The 26824-nt window shown below is 34.4% G+C and overlaps 1 long non-coding RNA gene across 1 annotated transcript; it reads right to left on the reverse strand.

Moving 5' to 3' along the window:
* Positions 1–663: 663 nt before the first annotated feature.
* Positions 664–19606, reverse strand: LOC114678400 (uncharacterized). The gene is made up of 3 exons (XR_003729797.2): positions 19482–19606; positions 18821–18905; positions 664–2535 (listed from the first exon to the last, which is right to left on the reverse strand). It is a non-coding gene; the product is annotated as an uncharacterized LOC114678400 (long non-coding RNA).
* Between the last annotated feature and the right edge of the window lie 7218 nt (positions 19607–26824).

Genomic DNA, 26824 nt, shown 5'->3' on the forward strand with positions numbered 1-26824 from the left:
TTCCCCTTCCTGAGTCCGAGTGATCTCATTGTTCAGTTCCCACCTATGAGTGAGAACATGCGGTGTTTGGTTTTCTGTTCTTGTGATAGTTTGCTAAGAATGATGGATTCCAGCTGCATCCAAGTCCCTACAAAGGACTCAAACTCATCCTTTTTGATGGCTGCATAGTATTCCATGGTGTATATGTGCCACATTTTCTTAATCCAATCTGTCACTGATGGACATTTGGGTTGATTCCAAGTCTTTGCTATTGTGAATAGTGCTGCAATAAACATACGTGTGAATGTGTCTTTATAGCAGCATAATTTATAATCCTTTGGGTATATACCCACTAATGGGATGGCTGGGTCATATGGTACATCTAGTTCTAGATCCTTGAGGAATCGCCATACTGTTTTCCATAATGGTTGAACTAGTTTACAATCCCACCAACAGTGTAAAAGTGTTCCTATTTCTCCACATCCTCTCCAGCACCTGTTGTTTCCTGACTTTTTAATGATCGCCATTCTAACTGGTGTGAGATGGTATCTCATTGTGGTTTTGATTTGCATTTCTCTGATGGCCAGTGATGATGAGCATTTTTTCATGTGTCTGTTGGCTGTATGAATGTCTTCTTTTGAGAAATGTCTGTTCATATACTTTGCCCACTTTTTGATGGGGTTGTTTGTTTTTTTCTTGTAAATCTGTTTGAGTTCTTTGTAGGTTCTGGATATTAGCCCTTTGTCAGATGAGTAGATTGCAAAAATTTTCTCCCATTCTGTAGGTTGCCTGTTCACTCTGATGGTAGTGTCTTTTGCTGTGCAGAAGCTCTTTAGTTTAATGAGATCCCATTTGTCAATTTTGGCTTTTGCTGCCGTAGCTTTTGGTGTTTTAACATGAAATCTTTGCCCATGCCTATGTCCTGAATGGTACTACCTAGGTTTTCCTCTAGGATTTTTATGGTATTAGGTCTAACATTTAAGTCTCTAATCCATCTTGAATTAATTTTCGTATAAGGAGTAAGGAAAGGATCCAGTTTCAGCTTTCTACTTATGGCTAGCCAATTTTCCCAGCACCATTTATTAAATAGGGAATCCTTTCCCCATTTCTTGTTTCTCTCAGGTTTGTCAAAGATCAAATGGCTGTAGATGTGTGGTATTATTTCTGAGGACTCTGTTCTGTTCCATTGGTCTATATCTCTGTTTTGGTACCAGTACCATGCTGTTTTGGTTACTGTAGCCTTGTAGTAGAGTTTGAAGTCAGGTAGCGTGATGCCTCCAGCTTTGTTCTTTTGACTTAGGATTGTCTTGGAGATGCGGGCTCTTTTTTGGTTCCATATGAACTTTAAAGCAGTTTTTTTCCAATTCTGTGAAGAAACTCATTGGTAGCTTGATGGGGATAGCATTGAATCTATAAATTACCTTGGGCAGTATGGCCATTTTCACGATATTGATTCTTCCTATCCATGAGCATGGTATGTTCTTCCATTTGTTTGTGTCCTCTTTTATTTCACTGAGCAGTGGTTTATAGTTCTCCTTGAAGAGGTCCTTTACATCCCTTGTAAGTTAGATTCCTAGGTATTTGATTCTCTTTGAAGCAATTGTGAATGGAAGTTCATTCCTGATTTGGCTCTCTGTTTGTCTGTTACTGGTGTATAAGAATGCTTGTGATTTTTGCACATTAATTTTGTATCCTGAGACTTTGCTGAAGTTGCTTATCAGCTTAAGGAGATTTTGGGCTGAGACAATGGGGTTTTCTAAATATACAATCATGTCATCTGCAAACAGGGACAATTTGACTTCTTCTTTTCCTAACTGAATACCCTTGATTTCTTTCTCTTGCCTGATTGCCCTAGCCAGAACTTCCAACACTATGTTGAATAGGAGTGGTGAGAGAGGGCATCCCTGTCTTGTGCCAGTTTTCAAGGGGAATTTTTCCAGTTTTTGCCCATTCAGTATGAGATTGGCTGTGGGTTTGTCATAAATAGCTCTTATTATTTTGAGGTACGTTCCATCAATACCGAATTTATTGAGCGTTTTTAGCATGACGGGCTGTTGAATTTTGTCAAAAGCCTTTTCTGCATCAATTGAGATAATCATGTGGTTCTTGTCTTTGGTTCTGTTTATGTGCTGGATTATGTTTATTGATTTGCGAATGTTGAACCAGCCTTGCATCCCAGGGATGAAGCCCACTTGATCATGGTGGATAAGCTTTTTGATGTGTTGCTGAATCCGGTTTGCCAGTATTTTATTGAGGATTTTTGCATCGATGTTCATCAGGGATATTGGTCTAAAATTCTCTTTTTTTGTTGTGTCTCTGCCAGGCTTTGGTATCAGGATGATGTTGGCCTCATAAAATGAGTTAGGGAGGATTCCCTCTTTTTCTATTGATTGGAATAGTTTCAGAAGGAATGGTACCAACTCCTCCTTGTACCTCTGGTAGAATTCAGCTGTGAATCCATCTGGTCCTGGACTTTAAATACATCAGCTACCTTTCTGGATTTGTCCTTATTTATCTCATCACTCAGTTCTTTGCTTAACAAAAGCTTGATTATTCCTGTTAGGATATATTAAGGAAAACATCATTTGAAAGGAAAAGGCAGAGCAAAGATCCAAGTAGTAGAGTATAAGAAGAAAATCTCCATTTGGCGTCACTGTTTTATTTTTTTATGATAGTGACCTTTACTATTTACTTACAGACTTTTAAAGCTAGAAAGGAAATGACACAATTATCTAGCTTACCTCCCTATTTTAAAGTAAATAAATTTTTGTTTCATTAATGAAATGCAAAAATCATTGCTGTAGTATAATACAATATTTCCTAATATGAACATACTTTGATTCTGTCTCTATCATGCTGTTTATTCCAAAGAACATCCTTTTCAGCACAGTAACTCTTAAAATTGCAGAGCAATTGAAAACTTTATTTTCAAATATATTTGCAAGTAACTGTGTCCAATTTTGAAGCTCTAGACTTAGGAACATATGTGTAATTTTTTTAAGTTACCTGGTAACCTTAGGATAGGTTGCACCTCATCAAACTGGTTATATTATGTGCAGTTCAATGTCAGGCCTGCTGAATCAATTAGAAAAGACATAAACTGAAATATGAGCTATGTCTTGCTAGAATGAAAAATCAGATGTTATGTCTGTTTTTTAGTTTGATATGTGCCCTTGATCTTCAGCTGTCAGATCAACTTTGGACGTTTTGTTTTTTATGGTTTACAAAGTATTCACAGGTGTGAGACCGCAATTTTTTTCAACAAAGGGATTATTTCTTCACAATTCAAATAATCTTATATATAAAATACCTTGTCTATAAACTACATCTTACTGTTACCACTGAGATAGGATCATGAAATAGTAAAATAGAAATCTAGTCTTTTATGTTGCTATGTTTTAAAAATGTACATATACACACACATATGTATTTAATTATTATATACTTATATATATCCACCAACACTTGAATGTGTATCAGTTATAAGTCACAGAACTAAAAATCACACAGTACGTGTCATCTTTTATTTGTATTCAAAATCTGTAAACTGAACACAAAGTTTGACAACTTCTGGGGTTACAAACCACAAACAGGCATAAATGTGCCAGAAATTATGGTTTTTCCCTTTTAATTCTGAAATTAATTCTGTGAAATTTATTCACAGTATCAAGATAAAGTTTGGAGAGATAAGGAATCTGGAACTACTAACAACATCTGTGACCATTATCTCTATGATATGGGGGAAAAAAATCTTTAATAGAAATTTGTGAAAAAAATAACATTGTCAATATTATAACAATTAGGAAGGAAAGAATAGGGAGAAGAAAGAATAGGGAGAAGAAAGATTAGCCAAGCTAATTATGTGTTTAAGTAGATTTTTATCTTATACTTTATTGCACTATATTTATTTAAGGGTGCCTAGGAATATGCTTTTATTTACCTTTGCAATATTTTTCTCAATTAAAGATGTCTTCAAACATATGATTCACTAAAATCTGCATTGCTCCAAAGAAAATTATTTTCAGAAAATTGCATTCTATTCAGTGGGCATAATTAGAACCATAAGACTTCCAAGAACTTTTTAGAAAGTCCCCTTAAATCTTTGCAAATTTTTAAAATAAGAATTCCTGCCATGCACAGATTATTAGGTCAATATTTATATTAAAATAAAGAGAAACAGAATTGTAAAACATGAAATAATTATGTTTGGCTATAATAGTTTACATTCTCCAAAGTGTTTTAATATATTCAACCTTATTTAGTTGAAACAACTCTACATCATAGGTACTTAGTTATTATTACACGGCCTAAACTTCATCTGTATATCAATTTATCTCCGTGATTTCATCCTACCATTGTCTTTTGTACCCTTCCCATGGCAACAACAATGATAACAAAAAAACCATCTGAGCTCAACCTGGTAGGTAGGTTATAAAGAATCCATCTCATATGCATCTGTATTTCAAATCCCAGTTGAAGTATTCACAATCTAACGTTAATCGCTATTTTAAATATCTGAACACCAGTATGCCCAGTTACAGGGAAAGGCCATTCACTGTTGGTAGAGACATGGTATTGTCTTTGTCTTTGTTTGTGTTTGTCAAAATTCCTCAAAAAATAAGAATACTTTATATGCATTTTATATGTATAGCATACCTCTGTATATATCTGTACATGTGATAACTATTTAAATTACAAGTTCAAAAGTGCAAAATAAGCAGCATCGGAAATCAATATGATGAAGAATATTTTATTTCTGGACTCAGAAAAACGTCTTTGTGACTTTGGTATACTACCCATCATTTGACAGAGTGGAGAAATACAGATTTTTATCTGAGGGCTTCAGGTGCTGGCTTCATTTAAAATTACAAGCATCAACAGCTCATTCAAGTGTTTTGATAATAAAATTGTCAGTAGTCCAAAAGTGATTTCAATATTTAATTATTCATCACATGATTAAAAATAAAATTAGTATTAACGTGTGAATGTGTAGTTTTCTCAACAATATTGGCCAATATTATTTTAAAGAACATCTCTGAAGGTTTTTACACAAGAAAACAGACTGTCCCAGAAATCCTGGTCCCAGTTATCCTGAAGTTTCCTCTGATTCATCAAGTATTTAAGTTTCCAGGCCAACAGAAGCCTGGGGCTCAAATATTTGTAGCAAATCGGTGACTCAGGGCAACACAGCAGAACCCTGAGAAACAATCAAGAAGGAATTGCTTATAATCATGTGCTCAGTTACACAAAAGATACTCATTTCTTTTCACCACCACCCACCAAAGACCCCGGAGGACCCAGAGTCTATGATAATAGAATAGGTTACCAAAGGAAATTCAAGATGACCCATTAAATTTGAATTTCAGATACACAAACAAAAAATTTAAAGTATGCTACAGGCACTATTTGAAGTATACTTATACCAAAAGAAAATGTTTATCTGAAATTCAAATTTAACTGGGCAATTTTTATTTTTGTTTTTGTTTTATTATTTTGATAAATCTAAGAACATCCTTACCTCCACATACAATTCAAGGCTGATCAGTGAGGGAAGGATAAGAGTTTTAGACAAGAGGCTAGGCGTAGTGGCTCATGCCTGTAGTCCCAGTACTTTGGGAGGCTAAGGTGGGACAATTGCTTAAGACCAGGAGTTTGAGATCAGCATGGGGAATATAGCAAGACACCACCTCTACAAAAAAAACAAATTAGCTGGTTATGGTGGCAAATGCCTGTAGTTCCAGCTACTTGGGAGGCTGAAGCAGGAAGATTGCTTGAGCCCAGGAGGTGAGGCTGCAGTGAGCCATGACTGCACCACTGCACTGCAGCTGAGGTGACAGAGCAAGACCCCATCTTAAAAAAAAAAGAAAAGAAAAAAAGAAACTGAAATTCTAAACTAATCTAGGCCAGATTGGACTTTTTTCAATATAAAAGTGACAGGCAAGTTTTAAGTCTCCCATAAATCTCATTAAAGGGTGACAAGGAGAAAAAAAGTAAAACAGTTTCATGTTTTTATGCCCCTTCAATTTCAGATTTTCTCAATAAGACAATTAAATATCTAGAGCTTGATAATTGAGTTCAATTCTGCATCGTTATTAATCCTATCTTAGTCCATACAGAGTAATCATTACCATCCCTAGAAATAGATGCAACGGGCATTTTAGAATAAAAGTTGTGACATCCTTTGAGGACAAATGCAAAAGTTCTGATGTGGATTCTCAGACATCAGTGCAGGTTTGGGAAATACCGACAGCCGAGATGGTGCTGAAAATGAGAACTCTCCAGCCTCTCCTTTAAAGCCCCTGGGCAGACATAAAAGTGCTTGGCTGGATGTTTAAAGTGGGAATCTCATGAATGCATTCTTGATAAAGCTTGCTGAAGATGGTGATTCCTGTGCAGTTTCCAGGGAGCTCTTGTGAAAGAGGGATGTCTAGAAAGTAACATTTAAACACAAACTCAGATACTGATTTGTCTTTTAAAAATTGAGCCTCTTCCTATAGAAATAAGGAGAAAAAAATGTATAAAAGTGGCCGAAGTCTTACATTCTGACATCCCTTCCTAAAGGGTTTGGGCATGCCATAAAAGAAGCAGGCTCATCTAGTAGAATGGGCAGAGCAATGTATGCTATCCAGCTACTTGGGGAAACTCAGAAGGCACAAAAATGCAGGGAATTCTAGACCTGTCCCAGGGAGACACTTTTCAGCCTTGATTAGAATAGGTCATTGAGATGCTTAGAAGACTGATAGCTGATATGAAAAAGAAAACATCTTTTCCTCTCTGTCCTAGGGACTGCCATGTGCCAAAAATGCCTCTATGCGAAAAGATGTAAGAAATATCATGAGAGAGCTGTAGGAATGAAATGTTTAAAGATACATCAGAAGGAAAGGGAAATAAATTCTCCACATATATGTCATGGTTATAAACTTTGCTCCAAAACGATGTCCAAAAAGTGATTAAAGATAGCAGAAATGGTAATCAGGTTCAATTGACAAAAGTTGTTGGTGTGGCCATAGTTAACATCTTTGAAGTCAGGTATAAACTGCAGGAATAACAAAGGAAGCCTACTGTTATAGACCAAATGTCTGTGCTATGGTTTGAATATATCTTCCAAAAGTGTGTTGGAAACTTAATCCCCAATGCAACAATGAGGTGAGGCCTACTCAGAGGTAATTAGGCCTTGAGGGTGGTGTCCTTATGAATAAATTAATGTTGTTATTGCAAGAGTGGATGTGTTATAAAAAGGGGAGTTCAGTACCCTTCTCTTTCTCTCTCTCTCTCTCTCTTTCTTTCTCTCTCATTCTCTCTCATCCTTTCTTACCTTCTCACAATCCACCGTGAGATGATGCAGCAAGAAGGCCTTTTCCATATGCCAGTCCCTTGATCTGGGACCTCTCAACCTTTGGAACTGTAAGCTAATAAATTTCTGTTCATTATAAATTACCCAGTCTGTGGTATTCTGTTATAGCAGCACAAAATGGACTAATATAGTTTGTGTCTCCCCAAAATTTATATATTGAAGTCTTAATGCCCAATGTAATGGTATTAGAAGATGAGGCCTTTGGGAGGTAATCAGAATTAGATGAGGTCATGAGGCTGAAGCCCTGTGATATTAGTATCCTCATAAGAAGAGAAAGAGACACCAAAGTTTCCTGTTTTAATTGCATGAGGACATAGTAAGAAGGCAGCCATCTGTAAGCCAGGAAGAGGGCCCTATACAAGGACCAAATCTGCCAGCACCTTGATCTTGGACTTTCTAGCCTACAGAACTATGAGAAATAAATGTCTGTTGTTTAAGCCACCCTGTCTATGGTATTTTGTTATGGAAGCACAAGCTAACTAAGACATCTACCATTCTCCTAGAGCTAATGAAATTAATTTTGGAAAAGAAGGATAGAGAGGTCAAAGTCACTGAAGAGAGAAAGAGAGAAAAGACCAAACTATGTACAATCATGAACATCCCTGTCAGTGCTTTAAGGGAACAGATGACGACTTCCTGGAACATTGTCCATGTGATGACTTCAGAGACTTGGGAGTAAATCAGACAGACTGACCCTGTTTCCTTGAATGAGTGCTTAAGTATTCAATACCAACTTGGTAGGTCTTCTGCTCATGAACTGATAGAATTACACCAAAAAGTTAAAAATAATACAGAAAGCCTAACTTGTGCCAGGCAAAGCGATAAACTGGTCAGCATAAGATGCTTAGAGAAGCCCCCTCTAAGAATGCAACATTTAAGATGAGAAGGGGCTAGCTTTGAACAGTGGAAGGCAGAAAAGAAGAGCAGTCCAGACTGACGGGACAGTGCATGCAATCGTTTCAAGGTGAAAAAAATCTTGGCATGTCTGAGGTACTGAACAGAAGTCGGTTTAACTAGAGCATAATGAGAGAGCAAGTCCCTCCAAAGAATTTAAAGAGGTAAGTTGTAAGTTGAACAGGAAAATAAATGAGTGAATAAATAAATGATTACTATGAAGAATGATTGCATTCCACTTATTAGACAGATTTGTGAAGGAAGGATTATTTAGGTACACAGTGAGTCATGGCAATTTTATAGAGGAAGCAAAACACAATGAATTTCTAAGACCTACAGAAAGAACAGCATTTGAAATCTTTGGGGAAAACAACATGTATGTCAGTGGACATGGAGCTCTGTGGTCTAAAGGCCCAGGAAGTAACAAATGGTAAGACAGACACACTTCTCCTGATGTGCCAAGAAAACTGATGGAGCAGAGATTCCTCATGCATGACCCCACGTTTGAAAAGTGCCAGTGCAAAGAAAAGCTCCAGTTGCTTTCCATGAAATTGCAAGATCATCTCTCGAGACAGGTGTTAAGCGATATCCTGTGTACTTACAATTTTCTTACTTAGCAAAGAATAGCTTGTAAAAACTCATTTTTGAGAAAATAGTGGTTATTCTCATTGACAATTATTAAATATGACATAGTTAACAGTGAGAAGAACTATCTAAATAACCATAACTGTCAATTTCTTGATGCTAAGTAGAATTTAGTCTTCAAGAAAAGAGGTTTTTAAATTATTAAAGTTTGCAGCTAGAAAATAACTTGAAGCAAACGTCATTACTCTCTCTATTTTGCAAATTAGGCAAGTGAAACAAAGATGCATTAATTTAAGAATAGCGATAACGCATTCAATATTGACTAGTTTAGTGTACACTTCCCATTGTTCCTCTTTTGTCCCCAAAGTTAGCATAAACAAGATTCCTAAGAACTCAGGAGAGTGCAAATGTATACAAGCACAAGTTTTTCATTACTAAATTAAGTAAATAGAATGGAATGAAGGTTTTTATCTATTTATTTCTCACAAGAGAAAATTCGGGAGACTTGACATTTCCTCCTTTGAGAGTACACAGTCCTTTTTAGAAACGATGACCTCTAAATCATGCTTGTTGCCTAAGGAGCCATGCCTTAGCTAACTCAATAATCTTGCTGCAAAAGTAATCAGTAATCAGATGAGAAGATAAGCAATACTCCGGTCTCAGAGACATGAGTCTCTAACAATTTTTTTTTTTTTTTGCCAGCAAAATGTATTTCAGCAAAAGTAATTATTAATTTTGAATTAAATCATTCTTTTACTTAAATGACAAATATATATAGTTTTAAAGTATAAACCGTAAAAGAAATTTATCTATTTTTACAATACAAATCATTTTAGAAGGTGCAGTAATTCAGGAATAATTAGTAAAATGAATAATTCCAGAGTTTGGGACCATGTGAATTTTAGGATATCCAAATTTCAAAGAAAAAATTTTGAAATACTGTATCTCAAAGTATACCTACACATTTTTCTTCCTAGAAGGTGAAATTAAAAACAGTAATATATAAAATTTTTCTTAAAAGGTTTATTATTTCTGATTCTTCCTAATCTATTTAATTGTTACGCAACAAAACAATGTGGTAGACGGAGTAACGACCCCAAACAGATTCTGCAGCTTAATCCTTAGAACTTGTGAATATGTTAGATTACTTGGCAAAGGGGAATCAAGTATATACATGGAATTAAGGTTGCCAGTCAGATAATTAGCTAACTTTAAAATATGGAGATTTTCCTGGATTACCTAAGTAGGCCCAATTAAGCACAAGGGTCCTTAAATGTGGAAAATGAAGGCAAAACTCAGCGTCAGAATGATACAACGTGAAACAGACTTGAATGGCCATTGCTGTCTTTGAAGATGGAAGGAAGCCAAGAGCTAAGGAGCATGGGCAGCCTTTAGAATCTGGAAAGGGAAAGAAAATGCATTCTCTCCTAGAGCCTCCAGAAAAGAATATAGCCCTGCCAACATTTTGACTTTAGCCCAGTGAGACTGTTTTGGACTTCCGACCACTAGAACTGTAAAATGATCAAATTATGTTGTGTTAAGCTACCAAGTGCTAGAATTTGTTACAGGAACCATAGATAACTCACACACCAGACATAAAATCATCCAAGTTTGCAAACAATGTTAAATAAATTGGAATTGGGAAAAAGTAATTGAATTTGGGAATTAACTTCTCAGAAATTTCATGCCACACATCCCAAAAGTAAATCAACAAATTCAGCTTCTAAAACAGTATGAGAAAAGTGACACGGTATCCACTGAACACGCAACTTGTTTAATGTTATTTTACCTTTACCACATCCTCTATTCTTTGGAACAATTATTTCTTTTATACCTCTAGTCATCTATTACACATTTAAGAAGAAAACTGTCACATTTTACTTAGGTATCCTAACTATTCACTCAATATTTCTCGAGTTCTCTCTGCCCAGCTGTTCTCATAGTACTTACAGTATAAGTTTAGAAACTAATATTTTATTTTTAAACATAAAAGAGTGGTACAATAAAAATAAAAGTTGCACAACAAACCAGATGGAGTGATTTGAGAGGATTCTAATAAATGTTCATGAAAAGGTTAATAAAATGATGTTTTTACTCAAGATTCTAAGGAATAGGATTAAGATTGTTCTGATATATTTGCAAGCCTTCAAAAGCCAGAAATAAAATGATAATTCTTTTAGATGCGTGATAAAAATATAAATGCTTGTTTTTTAGAAAAATAATTTGAATTATATTACGTAATAATGAATGTCAACTATAATTAATGAACAAATATAGCTGACAATTTGAACAATCTTATCCTTATAAGAGAAAACTACTATTACAAAATCTTTTATTAATAGGAAATTTTTGCTTTCACATTTGTTGTGTTTATTTTTTATGCTGTATTAGAACTTACTTTCAAATTACAAAAGCAATACATGATCATTTTAATATAGAATGACGTAAGTCATGTAAAGAAAAAAATAACAAATCTTATCTTATCTTATCCTAGCCTTCCTTTATTACCTTTAAAGTACCCAATATTTATAGCTTCACACATGTTCTTCCTAACTTTTTCCTATTTTAACACAAGCAAAAAAAAATAAATTCCTGAGAATTAGAATGTGGTGGTGTTGTTTTCACAAAATTTTGTTTTGTTTTGTTTTTTTACTATACAAATTAGTCTTTGTCTTGCTTTTATTTTCCTCTTACTAATATCTTGTGCATATCAATATGATTACCAGATGCATGATATTCCTTAGATAAATATTTTAGTTTGTTTGCAAGTTTTGTCACAGAATACAATGCTGATTCACATATCACTTCATATACACTCTCACATATTTATGGTTTATGTCCTTAAGATAGATTTCCCAAAATATACTGCTATGTCAAAGGGAACAAATACTCTTAATTTTAGTAGATATTGTTGGATTGCATTCCAAAAACTGTGGCAATTTAACTTCTAAGAAAAATGCATGAAAATATTCATTCTTACACCCTCTAAAAAACTGAATGTTTTCAGTCTTCTAAGTTTTGACTATCTTATGGGTGGAAATGAAATAATCATTGATCTTTCAATATGTAGTTATTTCAGATTAATATTTTTTGTACATTTATTTTCTGTTTGCATTTCTGTTTTTATTGGTGGCTTGCTTTGTCTTTTGTTCAATCTTGTACTAAATAACTTTTCCTTTTATTGTCTTCTTAACTTACAAGAGCTTTTTGTTTTTAGAGTTGATTACATTTATTCTACCATATGACTTGCAAATATTGTCTCACAAATGATCTTCTATATTTTAATGTTTTATGGTATCTTTTGCCATGTAGAAAATTTCAGTTTTTGTAGACTCAAATTTGTCAATTTTATATACTCATTTTTTACTTCTGAAGTACCATTTTTTATTAATAGAAAAATACTTATTAAGCACTGAATTGATCCTGCTAGCATTCTATTCATTTTTACTTCACTAAATTCAATACTAAAAGTGTTCTAAAACTTGCTTGTTTAAATACCAAATTTTCTTACATTATAGCTCAATGAAAATTCTTTTCAAAATACAGTACTTCTGCTTAAAATATTCTCAAATCATTTTTTAAATTGCATGCTTCTGTAAAATTTGAATTTTGAGAAGGTATATATATATATTTGTTCCTGTTGTTCTTTTCTTTTCTTTTTTCTTCCCTCCTCTCCTCTCTTCCCCTCTCCTCTCCTCTCCTTTTCTTTCCTTTTCTTTTGAGACAGAATCTTGCTGTGTTGCCCAGGCTGGAATGCAGTGGTGCAATCTTGGCTAACTGCCATTTCCACCTCCCAGGTTCAAGTAATTCTCATGCCTCAGTCTCTCGAGTAGCTAGGATTACAGATATGCACCGCTACACCCAGCTAATTTTTGTATTTTTTAGTAGAGATGGGGTTTCCCCATGCTGGCCAGGCTGGTCTCAAACTCCTGGCCTCAAGTGATCAGCCTGCCTCGGCCTCCCCAAAGTGCTGGGATTATAGTCATGAGCAACCGCGCCTGGCCAATATATTTATATTTGATCGTTTATAGTTAATATTTACTGATATTATAGTGGTCTTACTGGTTAATCCTTTCTTACAATGTTCAGAGTATTCTGTCATTATCAATATAAAATTTTTCACCTGAAAAAAGAGGAAATAAATTAATTACAGATAAATTAATAAGTAAATAAATAAATGTATGTAGGTCCATGTATTATTTTGCCTGCAAACAAATGAATACATACAGAGATAGGTTACTAGTCTAGGACCCAAGTAAATTAGCAGGCAAGGATAATATCATCTGCAATTTAACATGTGTAAAATTAAAGTTAATGTAAATTGTATTATATTCTATGTATAGAAGATAAACCTCACAAGTAAACCCTCGCTATTAGAAATAAGTAAGATTTACAAGTAAATTGATAGGAAGTTCCTCAGAATTATCACATATTAGTTTGGCTATATGGAAGACATAGAAACCACCCAGTTGCCAAGTACACTGACTTGAATCAAGTGGCTTAGAGAGTAATTTACAAATTTGAATGGCATTATATAAGAGATATGAATATGCCACAATTCCAAAAACTATTACACGTTCCCATCCCATTTAATTGTATATTATCACTGAATGATCATTTTCTCTGTTCAGTAACCACAATCTGTTTACTAATTAAATAATAATTATAGAAATAAGTCAATATAACAATACATTACAAAATTATCTACTAATTTTTTATGTATAATAATAATACATTATAGAATGTAATAATAATATTCAACACTTTATCATGTTGGATAAATGCAGGAATCATTGTAAGTGCTTTTAATTATTTAATTTATCACCCAAGCAAACCTTGAAGTAAAAACATTTATTATCCCCATTTCACAGATGAAGAAAGTGAAGTCTAAATAGGTTAAATTACATGCTTGACTTCACAAAAACTAGTGAGTTGCAGGTGTGAGGCTTGAATCCAGAAAATTTGATCCAGAGCCCATCTTAATTGTTATTCTATAGTACCTCAAAGTATACAGATAAATGGAAAAACAGCCTTTTCCAAAACATTGTCAATGTTTACTTTAATAGCTTTTAATATCAATCTATTAGTGTTTCCTTGTTATTAAAACATCTGTGTGTTATACATTTATAATATAAAATTCTGCCTCATTTATAGATATTATTGTTACAAAAACACAGGTTCTGATTTCAGTAAAAGCATATCAGGTAATCTTAAGAACAGCTAGAAAATTTGGAGTTAACAATTTTTCTTTTAATCTATTGTAGATCTCAAAGAGCTAGCAAAGCAGTCACAAATTTTAGGGCAAAGGTCTAGAGGATAAGGAGAAAACCTAGGGTGGCTAAGACAGTTATAAATTTGACCAACGTTATATGAGAGATTTTGGGTTCATTTCAATCACATCATTCTGAAGCACTATTACATCATTCTATCCTGTGCAGTTGAATAGAATGTGAGGGGTGAGCCTGGCATTTAGATCCTCTTTTCTCCTAGTGGAATCCACCTAAAAATGAAATAAATGTATTTAAACAGTCTAAGATTGCTGGAATTTTTATCTACCTGCCAGATGCCAAGGCAAATCTTCTCTGAATAAAGATAATTTTATCTTAAGCCTCAAACTATTTCTACTAATCTTAAAAGCTAATATACAACACTCAATTATAAAGAAATAAACACATGAAGTGATAAATTAACTTGATCAAGAACAAAATAAGCAATAAATAGTAGAAACAGATCCTCAGAGAATCCAGGTAAGAAAAAGATAATTCAAAAGAAATATGCTGCCTAAGCTCAAAAAAACATAAACGACAGGATTAAGAATTTTGTCAGAAAACTGGACACTGTAAAAAAATTTAGGAACTCTAACTAAAAGGTACACTAGTCAAAAAAGAAAACTTAATGTGTAGATTCAACAGGAAATTAGACATGACTAAAGAACGAATTGGTAAACTAGAAGATAAGTGAGAAGAAAATAAGCAACCTAAAGCATGGAGGGACAAATGAATAGAACATATCAAAAAAAGTATAGAAGACATACAGGATATAGTAAAGAGGTAAAAGGGTCTATTATATGCATAATTGGAGAAAAGAGAGATAATAGGGCATAAGTAATACTTGAAGAGACAATGGCCTAGAACTTTCACTGATTGTTTTAGTCATATATTGGGATACTATAAAACAGTGAAAATGAATGGCCTCCAGGTACATCAGAACAACATGGGTTAATCTACATGTAATATTGAGGCAAGGAAGTCAAACACAAAGAGTACTATATGATTATGTTAACATAAAATGCAAACACAGACAAAATTATATTGCAATTTGAGAAGTCAGAACAGTGGTTATATCTCGGACAGAGGGAAAGAATACTGATTTGGTGGATCATGAGGCAGTCTTCCGAGTGTTGACAATCATCTATTTCTTGGTCTCGGCACTGAATACCCAGGCATGTTTACTTCGTAATAATTCACATATTTTTTGTTTACTTTATTGTATATATGTTACATTTTACATAAAAGTTTAAAACAAAATAAAAATAATTATTATGTGTTAGTGGGAGAAAAATTATTAATTCAAGAAATAAAAAATATTTTTTCATTCTTTTTTCTTTTTTTTTTGAGACGGAGCCTCGCTCTGTCGCCCAGGCTGGAGTGCAGTGGCCGGATCTCAGCTCACTGCAAGCTCCACCTCCAGGGTTCCCGCCATTCTCCTGCCTCAGCCTCCCGAGTAGCTGGGACTACAGGCGCCCGCCACCTAGCCCGGCTAGATATTTTTTTGTATTTTTTAGTAGAGACGGGGTTTCACCATGTTAGCCAGGATGGTCTCGATCTCCTGACCTCGTGATCCGCCTGTCTCGGCCTCCCAAAGTGCTGGGATTACAGGCTTGAGCCACCGCGCCCGGCCTGTATTTTTTCATTCTTAAATCAAGAATTACATTTTAAGATTCATATTTTAAATATTTGATTATTGGCTGGGCATGGCGGCTTACACCTGTAATCCCAGCACTTTGGGAGGCCGAGGCAGGTGGATCACCTGAGGTCAGGAGTTCGAAACCAGCCTGGCTAACATGGTGAAACCCCATCTCTATTAAAAATACAAAATTAGCCAGGTGTGGTGGCACATGCCTGTAATCCCAGCTACTTGGGAGACCGAGGCAGGAGAATTGCTTGAACCTGGGAGGTGGAGGTTGCAGTGCGCCAAGATCACACCGTCGCACTCCAGCCTGGGAAACAAGAGCAAAACTCTGTCTCAAAAACATAAAATAAATAAATATTTAATTATTAATAAGGCTATGGATTTTTCCAATTTTCTATTCTTTCTATAATTTCTATAGTTTAGGACTTTCAAGATTTTATAAAATGGTCTAAAACACCTTACTTTAGAAAAAAGAAACTATGATGGTGCATATACAGTTTCTCTTCTACTTTCCATTTTTTCTGATTTCCAAAATAGTCAGATAGAATTTGTGAATAATAAAAGCTACATGTGAATGTCTTCACTTTTTCAGAATCATGACCCTCTTTTAAATGGTAATACATGCAAGAAAAAAACTTCTAGCCACAATATTTACTCTAGTTTGGATATAAGGCAGCAAGTAACAAGAGGTGTTCATGTTAAATTATCTGATTAAGTCGAATCCTGATTGTTTGCTTGATATAGTATCCTTGTTGTATAATAATCTTTCTGATGATATCTGTGACCTTAAGTCATATTTGAATGAGGCTTGAAGAAAGTATATACAGTCAAAAACAGTTGAAACTATTTGATAATTTTCACAAGAAAATATCGGTATGCCAAATATAAGTAAATGCACGAAATTATCTTCACATTATTGGGTGTGAAGGCTAAAATCAAGGGGTCATTTCACTGTTTAACAAACTCTTGGGAACAGGACACTTAATCACTTATAATTGAAACTGTAAATAACTGTTGATTATATAAGACATGAATTACTCTGACACTTGCCGAGGGAGGTCTGAAAAAGCATTTATTCAATCAAGTATATGAAAAATAATACCTATCATCCTCAATAATAAATGGTGAAAATGCCAAGAGAAAAGTTATAAGAATTAATCTATATATCTCTGCATTCTTTAAAAATTTACTTTTCAGAAGCAAATCGATCCTCAAAAGAATTAGGAAAAACAAATAAATTCCGCTTTATAAATCAGTCATGGGTAGGATATCACCCACAATAACAAGAGACTTATAGAGGTCGCTCCTTTGTTTAAAACAAGAGTTTATCCACATGCTATTGTTTCTCTACACATTTTACTGGGAGAATTGGAGGGATAGTTTCTATTCTCTGTACCATTTCTCTGGTTATACATGTACCAAATTATTTTTGAAAAATCAAATTTATTTGTGATTGGTTTCATAGAATAATAGTGTTTTCCTTATATCCTTGGCATTTTTGATTAGCCTCCATAGTTCTTTGAGTCACAGAAATTTCTTTTTCATGCTTGGTAATTAAATTATCATATTTGTTTTGACAATTTGAAAATATCTGTTTTAAAATAATGATGGATAAATACACCAAAAATGTACCTTTTATGTAATCTTATTCTTTTAAAGAAGGGTAACTTGCAAGAAAATGAAATTTAAATGTATATCACTATAAGTTTTTTCATATAAATAAATCAATGAATGAGCAAGTGCTTAGACAGACAGTTGAACCTCTGTCAATGGGTTTATCACATCATCTTAAAATTGTTTATTTCTTTGTTCTTCTAGTGCATGTAAGCACTCCATACATAGGAGCAATATTTTATTTAAATCCCCAGGACCTTATACAATATGGTGCTCAGTAACAACTATTGAATGAAACTGAGCCTTAAAAAGTAGTCTTATTCCTAGAATGCCCCAAGGTTGAGGCAATATCTGCTGGATGTGTTTTTACTTAAAATGAAGATTGAAGAGATGTAGAATGGCAATAGATAAGGCTATTGGGACAGGAACAGAAACAAATCTTTACTACATTCAGGCATAGACTATTACCAGACAGGTTAAACATTATATAGTTTCTATGAAAAACATTTTTATATTTTAAGAAAATATAAAAACTAAAGTGGAATTAAAAAGGAGGATCTGTCTGTAGTGTTCGGTAAATGTGGGTATTGACTAAACAGGAAAGAAACCACGACAGGGAGTAGCGGAGGAACAGGACTTCAAGGTATGTGTAAGTGGCCTGTCTACAGAAGTGGGAACCAGAGAGGGAAAAATGACTGAGTAATTATGAGTTTAGAGTGAAATGCCATCAGAATTCATGAGAGTAATAAACCAAGGGAAAATTTCCTTAGTCAAGGCATAATCTAGGAAAGGTATGTTGAGTTACTACTGCTGAGTGATGGTTATGGAACCTTAGGAGGTGCTCCTAGACCTTAAAGGAATTCCCTTTTAGATATTCCATTGAAAGCTCAGTGGCTTATTTCTGCCCTAAACCCCTTTCATCCTCACCTCCTCAATCTGTAGTTGTCCCAACATCCACAGATTCCTCTGCTATTTTACTTTCAAGTATTAGTGTTCTGGTTTTCCACCTAAAGTTGGACTCACATAAGGATATCTTTTCTTAGGATCCATTTCCAAGTATGTGCATCGAGCATTTGACTTATCCTGTAGGTCTAGGTAGACTCTAATTTAATCTATTCTTCCACTTACAATCCCTGGTTAAAGCTCCAAGTGAGGTTTTGGCTGCACAAGCTGATGCTAAAAAAGTGCATTGAGTCTAAAAGTACCATGGTCAAGTGAGATTGGAAATTCTCATTCTACACATGCCCAATAATCTGTCTTTGGGGTAATTTCTTCCTAACCCACATTCTTTTCTCCATCAGCTCTGTGCCAATCCTACTCATAACATGCATATACATAATTGCATTTACCGTATGCTTTGTCTTGATTTTAAAAAGTAGTAGTGTTTTGTTTGCTTTAGGTATATACTTATTCTTTTACTCTTATATGAATAAATGTCACTAGATTTTAATAAATCAAATGTCAAAAAACTTTAGTACTCACCCATAGTCTTTGACAAAATATATTTTGTGGAATGTTTCATCCTTTAAGAAATAATTTCTCATAAAACTAATATTTCTATCTGCATCTGTGAAAATAATCCAATTTTTCAGACTATTAAACTGTGAAACAAAATGTAATTATTTGATATTCAGCTCCTATTTTCTTAAAAACATATTATAATAAGAGAAATATTAATGCAAACAAGAGCAAGAGTGAGTCAAGATTTAATACATATTCTCACCTAATTTTAGAGTATTTATTGAGTATTTGTTATATATTTAGCATGATGCTAGGCATTATGGAGGCATGTGTATATTTGAATCCTCCTAATGTGTATAGTTACAGATGTTTGGTAGAGTAGATTATAAATTTATAGAAATAACTATAGTAAAGGTAGGCCAATAAAGAGATAAGAGGACAGTTACTTATAAAACACAAAGACTTCCTTGATGACAAACAGGCATGAACATATATAGCCTATTTAAAAATAAATAAAAATGGCTGAGTGCAGTGGCTCATACTTGTAATTCTAGCACTTTGGAAGGCCAAGGCGGGATGATACCTTGAGCCCAGAAGTTCAAGACCAATACCTGGGCAACAAAGGGAGACCTTGTCTCTACAAAACAATTTTTAAAAATTATCTAGGTATAGTGGTACATACCTGTAGTCCCAGCTACTCAGAAGGCTGAGGAGGGAAGATCACTTGAGTCCAGAAGATAGACAGCAATGTACCAATGTACCCTGGAGTACCTACTGTACTCCAGCCTGGGCAACAGAGCAAACCCTGCCTCAAAAATAAATAAATTAATTAATTAATTAATTTAATTAAAGCAGCTGGTTAATATAAAAAATTTTAACCCCACTTGCAATCAACCAAATGGAAAATATGTTTAAATATACTATTTTTTAATTGGCCAAAAAAATTTAAATTATGTCTTCCAATGGTATGATACAAAGCTATGCTGCAGAGCTGTACTGATAAATGCTTAAGGACTTGCTCTCTGGAGGGAAGTAAAACAACACCACCTCTTTGTAGTATTTGCTGATTTCTGTTTTATAAATACTCTCACCATGGCTGATTGCAAGCTACCAAATACACGTCACTAAACACTCAATTGGGAAGCTATTTATGATTGGCTTTCCTGAGCCAATCTGAGTAGACTCCAGCACACCTCTGATTGTGTGTACTCCTTGAAAAAACATGAATTAAGTAAATCTTTTGTAACACTGATTTGGCAATATGTTTCATTTGCCTTGAAACCATTTATGGCATTTTGACTCAGTAATCTTATTTCCAGAATCTATCCTAAATAACTTCAAATAATTTGTTAGCTTTACACAAATAGTTGTTTGCTGTCATATAATTATGATAGTGTTAATAATTAAATAGTAAGTAAGTATAACACATCTACAGTGTAATAGCCATCATTAAAAGCATGTTTATAAAAGGTAGGAAATAACAGGGATGATGCTTTCTTTATACAATTGAATTTAAAAGGCAAGAAAAAGTGATCATGTGTGGTATGAACACAATTCCTTTTTAAAACCTGTACATAGAAAAAAGAAGTGATAATATATTGATAATAATGGGTTTTGGTGCAATTTTTTCATTACTTCATAACCCAGCACCTAGGAAATATTTGAAAAATATCAATCTTGAATATTTTCTGCTACTTTTCTACATTTTCCAGATTTGTTCTAATATAATCTACTTAGATACGCATTAAAAAGAACTTTCATTGTGCTAGGTATGAGAGAAGTATAAAACCAGGGTTGCGGGCTTGAGAGGATTATGGGAAAATAAGATCTGAAACAAGTAGGAAATAACAAGTAGTGGAAGAAGAGAAAGAGTACAGAGGAAAGAAGGTATGCAAGATGATACTTAAGTTAGAATCGCATTTCCTTAACCACAAAACTTTTTTTAAGATTGAAAGGCTATATATAAGGACAGAAAATAAAAGAACTAGTTCATGGAGAAAAACAAAGTTCAAAGCAAGAGCCCCCATGATTTGTCAAGAGATTAATCTAAATCGCATTAAGAGGTCTAGAGGTTGGCAAACTATAGCCAATGAAGCAAATTTATCCCATTGCCTATTTTTTTAAATAAAGCTTTTTGGAACACAACCATGTCCACAAATTTGTACACTGAGCAGTTGAGACAGAGAATATATGACCCACAAAGCCTATAATATGTACTATCTGACCCCCTACAGAAAAAGTTTGGCAACCCTCGATCTAGAAAAGAAAGTTCAAAATGTAAATATTCCACATTTTTAAACAAAATTCTGTGAAATTAGATCTATCTAATCATTAGAAAATATCTTCTGAAAAGTCAAAGTGTCTGACTTGACTTCTCTAATTTCCCCAGTCCTTTGTGTGAATGTGTGTGTGTGTGCACACATGTGCTTAGTGGTAAATCCACTTAGAAAGTCAAGGCCACATACTGTTACATTAGAATTGGAAGATAGATATAAAATGCTCTAAACAAAATAGAGATTAATTACAAATTTGAATGCATTAACATTATATGAATGGCCAATTCAATAACTGATTATGTGAAAAATTAATTGCCTGCTGGAGTGGACAACCACACCCCACCACATATCTTCTCTCAGCCCACACAGGTGTTCCATGTCTCCTGGACTTCTCAAATGATTTGGCATTCATATGTCATGGCTTAAAAAGCCAGACACATGTTTTTAACATTCAATTATCTATTCATTCTACAAACATAATAAATGACAATTTTGCATTGAGAACTATATTAGTATTTAGGAATATAGTAAAGAAAGATGGTACTTGACCTCAAAAAGAATGTCTCTCCCCCACTCCCTCCGCCACCAATTTGTTATATGTTACAGGACTCATTCCAAAAAGTACACATTCCTAGGGCAATTAGTTTATGCCTCTATAATGAAATGGACGAATAAATAAAAATAGCTGCTGTTACAATTGATACTGAGAAAATGTGGTTTGGTTTGTAAAAGTATTTATCAGAGCCTTTTGCTTGTACCCAGAATTGCTCCCAGGATGGTGTGGGAAAAAGAGGTTGAGATTGAAAGGAGCAAATTTATTCTGCATAACTAAGTGTATTTAACTTTTGATTCTAACTGGTGACTTGGGAAGTTATTTCTAAAACTTGGGAATGGAGATGGAGGTGGATTTTGGTTAGTGTGAGGATGAACCCTGGCAGTGTGTTGGGGGTCTGGAACCAAAAGAAATACATCATGAGTGAGTAATTTCCATACGCATCCTGACCTAAGTGAGGAATTTCAAAATAACTTGGTACCCAAGTGTAGTTGGTGTCTATACTATAATGACCCTCCATTGTCTCTAAAGCCTGTTACCCAACACAATAGCCTCATATTTGTGCTTCTTTTGGAAAGGGAGACATGTCCACACTGGGGATAAAGCCCTGAGAACCAGGAAGAGACAGGCAGGAGTGGTGATAAGTGATCCAGGACTGACCCTGGAGTGAAAAATGCACTTGCTAGGTGATTGTCAGCACCACCAGGCAGGAATCACCATAAACAACAGAAATGGCACTGGACTCCTCAGATTGTGTGGGATGGAGCCTTGAGTTATTTTATTGGACACAAAAGAAGACTTGGAGACATGGAAACTTTCAGCTTACTATTATAAACCTGATTTTTGTTTTATGTTATGCTTATTTACATCACATCAACCTCCTTCAGTGGGATGCAAGCAGAAGTCACATTTATCTTTACATTCCTCCTGTACCAAGCTTGGTGCATTATAGAGTAGGGGCTCATTAAATTAAGCAGAAAAAGAATTTCAAAATCAGAAAGAAGAGATGATCTTAGCTTCACCATAGAAGCAATATAGAATTGACTGAGGGCTAAATAAACTACTTTTGTCTAGTTGGGTGTCCCCAACTAAAATAGTGTCTCTAGAGTTAAGACTGGAGAAGTTTGGGAAGTGTGAATGTTGGAGAGGAAAAGTTAGACAGGACTTTTCTGTAGCAAAACCTCAAGCTAGGAAAACAAAGGTTTTTAAGAAAGGGAATATATTTACCTGTTAGGTAAAGAGAAAAAGGTGTCCCTAATGTAAACTTGATTTATTCTGAGGATCACACACAATATGGGCCAGAAATTTCTGAATATAGCAATACAATAAAAAATACTAAAAACAGATTTTTTTCAGTTTATTAAAAGCATATGCTCATGTTCAACCTTGTGGGATTCTGATATCCTTGGTCTGGGTGAAAGACTAAAATCTATATTTTTATTGTATTTCCCACAACCCATTAAAATTCTAGAGGAAATTTCCTACTCCTCTTGGTCTTTTTAACTTGAGGTCTGGCATGTTTACTGAATTAATTAACAATGTGTTCACATGCAAAATTGCTCTCTTGCCTTCATAAATTAGAAATTTGTCAATAAAAATACTTTAATGCAACCTATTTCTCACGTTGTTTTGCTTTAAATGAATTCTCATAATACCAGTATTATATATATTGAATACACTTCTCATTCTGCTTGATAAGTAGAAACTTAGAGAATGGCTAAAATAAGGCTGTTGGCTAGGAAAAATACATAGCAAAAAAAGAAAAAGAAAAAGACAAAAGAGTACTGAATAAACACGTTTTTATTATGTTATCAATGACCAAGATGATATTGAAAGCACATATAACAGAAAATATTATTTTCGTGCTTCGTATTTCCAATCTACAGTCATGTTCTTGCACTTACTTTGAATAGTATGATAGATGGATGGATGGATAGACAGATAGATAGATAGATAGATAGATAGATAGATAGATAGATAGATAGACAGACAGACAGACAGACAGACACACGGATTCATAGATGAGAAGAGATAGATAATAGTTTGATAATAGATAGATATATAAACATAGAGAGATGGCTAGAGATAAAGTTGGAGATTTTTTTAAACGTAAGAAATCTTGAAATTTAAGAAATGCCACACAAAAGTACAAAAGAGAAAGGGAAATAAAGATTTCTTTCAATGTAAAGTTTTTATTTGCTGTTTTACCTTAAAAATAATAATGTCAATTTCTGTCACACTGTCATGTGATTATACAATGAAGTTGGTTTCAGTATTGTCATTCATCTGTTCTAATTTCAGGTATCAGATGTATTAAGCAGTTCAAACTGAGAGTGTAACAGTACCTTTTTAAAACCGTATTATAGATTCAGGGGGTACATGTGCAGATTTGTTATATGGGTAGAGTTTGGGCTTCTAGTGAGCCCATCACTCAAATAATGAGCCTAGTACACAATAGGTAGTTTTTCAACTATCATCCCCCTCCTTCAATTCATTCCCCCTTTTGGAGTTCCCATTGACTATTATTTCCATCTTTATGATCATGTGTACCCATTATTTAGCAGCCACTTACAAGTGAGAACATGTGGTATTTGATTTTCTGAGTTATTTCACTTAGGATAATGGTCTCCAGTCCACTCATGTTATTGCAAAGGACATGATTTCATTCTTTTTTAAGTACTCCATGGTGTGTATGTACCACATTTTCTTTATCCAATCCACCATTGATGGGTGCATAGGTTGACTCCATAACTTTGCTATTGTGAATAGTGCTGTGATAAACATATGAGTTTAAGAGTCTTCTAGATAACAAAAAAATATTTTCTTTTAGGTGGATGTCTAGTAGTCAGATTGCTGGGTCAAATGGTAGTTCTGTTTTTAGTTCTTTGAGAAATCACCATACTGTTTTCCAAAAGAGTTGAACCATTTTGCATTCCCACCAATAGTATATAAGCGTTCCCTTTTCTAGTCATTGTTGCCAACGTCTGTTATTTTTTTGACTTTTTAATAATAGCCATTCTGACTGGTGTGAAATGGTATTTCACTGTGGTTTTAACTTGCATTTCCCTGATGATTAGTGATGCTGAGCTGTTTTCCATTTTGTTGGCAACCTGTATGCCTTCTTTTGAGAAGTGTTTGTTCATGTCCTTTGCCCACTTTTTAACAGAGTTATCTGTTTTCGTCTTGTTGATTGGTAACAGTACACTTCCAAAGACAGTAAAGAAGACATAAAAATTATTGCAAAGCTCCTTTTCTTATAGGACGTAGCACAGAAGTTTGGAGTCCACTCGCTACCTACAAATGTTGTGACGTAAGGGTGCCAATGATTTGAAACTATCAAGGGGGAGAAAAAATCCATCCCTCCCCCTTCTCCCATTGAAAGAGCACAATCCTAGGATAGCTGTGCTGACACTACCCCAAAGCTTTCAAAATTATTCATATATCATCATCTTGTTTCCTTATAAGTTGTACACTCTTAGTTTTCATACACACACACACACACACACACACACACACACTTACTTCTCGTTCTGGAAAAAGAACGTTTTTCATAACTGTAGTTTGCTTTCCATGAAAACTACTATAAAATCAAAGGTATATTTTGCAACTGATGGCATATCAAACTTGAGAACATATTGCATTTATGCCCCCGAGTTTTAGTTTACGCTGTAAGCCTAGCTCTAGAGAGAAAGGAAGTTCTGTGGAAGTCAAGAAAAGAACTAGGGGAAAGAGCGAGATCGAGATTATGTCTGCTGTGCACTTACACCAGGTGCCATTAATTTAGCAAGTTATTAGACAATCCGAAGGTCACAGCTCTTCCATTACTTCTTGCAGTTCCCACACAGTCAAAAGAATACTGCCCTGTCCTTGCTAGATAATGAAAACCACTAAGATCAGAAAAGTATTAAGTTGAAAGAAGATAATTCAGACAGTTCTAAAAGTTACCAAAATAGGCCCTGTATTCCCATTTTCCCAGAGAAAGAGGATAAGTACTTTCAAAGGGTGCTAGAGCCTGCTCTTGTGGACTCACTAGAGCTGATTAATAAATGTTCAGGAATTTTGTGAGCCAGGCATTACATTGTCGGTCATTTGTAATTGGCCATAGTGGGAGTATGCACACAACAGAAAGCAGGGAATGCTACAAATCAGGGCCTTTTGTTCCCCCTGAGGGCCTATTTATTTACCCAGCACATGCAAAAATATATTATAGTAGAATGTTTACATTTTAAAAAGATGTAAAAATAACTATTCTATTGAAAAACGTTTACTTTTAGGCAACTGTTTCTCTTTTTCAAAATTCATAAACCTGTGTCTTCATTTTTAGAAATGATCTAGAAAACACAAGCAACTTTATTAATGAGAAAGTATTAATTATCTTTAAAGTAACATTTTGGATTAAAAAATAAATTGACCTAATTTTAACCTAGCCCAGTCCACCCAATGTCATTTGAAAATATTTGCTTTTCAGTATTTCTAGGGACACATAGGGTGTTCTTTCCCTAAACCAAACTACTGACCTAAATTTAAAATTAAATTACACACACACACACACACACCACACACACACACACAGGTGTGCATGAAGACACTGAAGAAGGCCACATTGTTCCAATCCAAATACAGTGATTATTATCCACAAAGAAGACACCCCTTGGGGTGTCTGAAATTTACAGGGAAGACAGCTGAGCTCCCAGCAGGCATAACCCATCTGAAGATGTCTTCCTACAAATACCACAGGTACAAAACAATATTGCCTCACTGTTGAAATCTGACTGCCTGCTGCAGTGAAAACACAGGCCTCTGTGAACACTGAATTGAGGATAAAGGACAAAATGTTTAAGTTTATTATACTTTTTATATGTAGATGTCTTGAGACAAAATTACAAAGATTTTTTAAAACAAAAATATTTTAAAGCATTGAATTGAGTCCAAATATAGAAATAAATAGGTCATGAATATCACAGTTTACTTTTATAATTTTTATAAATATTAAAGAATACATATCTTGGGAACATAATGATCTTCATGCAATCATTTCTCATATTAATAATTAACTTGATCTCAGTTAATCTGGTATGGCAAGTCAATCTATGCACTGTATCAGGAGAAGAAGACTATAGCCAACAATACAAGATAAATGGAATATACACTTAGTGTATGTTCTATAGGGGGGAAAAGCCTTTTTAAAGCTTAACA

The sequence above is a fragment of the Macaca mulatta genome, chromosome 5 (genome assembly GCF_049350105.2).
Source record: "Macaca mulatta isolate MMU2019108-1 chromosome 5, T2T-MMU8v2.0, whole genome shotgun sequence".
In the NCBI taxonomy this organism is placed as follows: Eukaryota; Metazoa; Chordata; class Mammalia; order Primates; family Cercopithecidae; genus Macaca; species Macaca mulatta.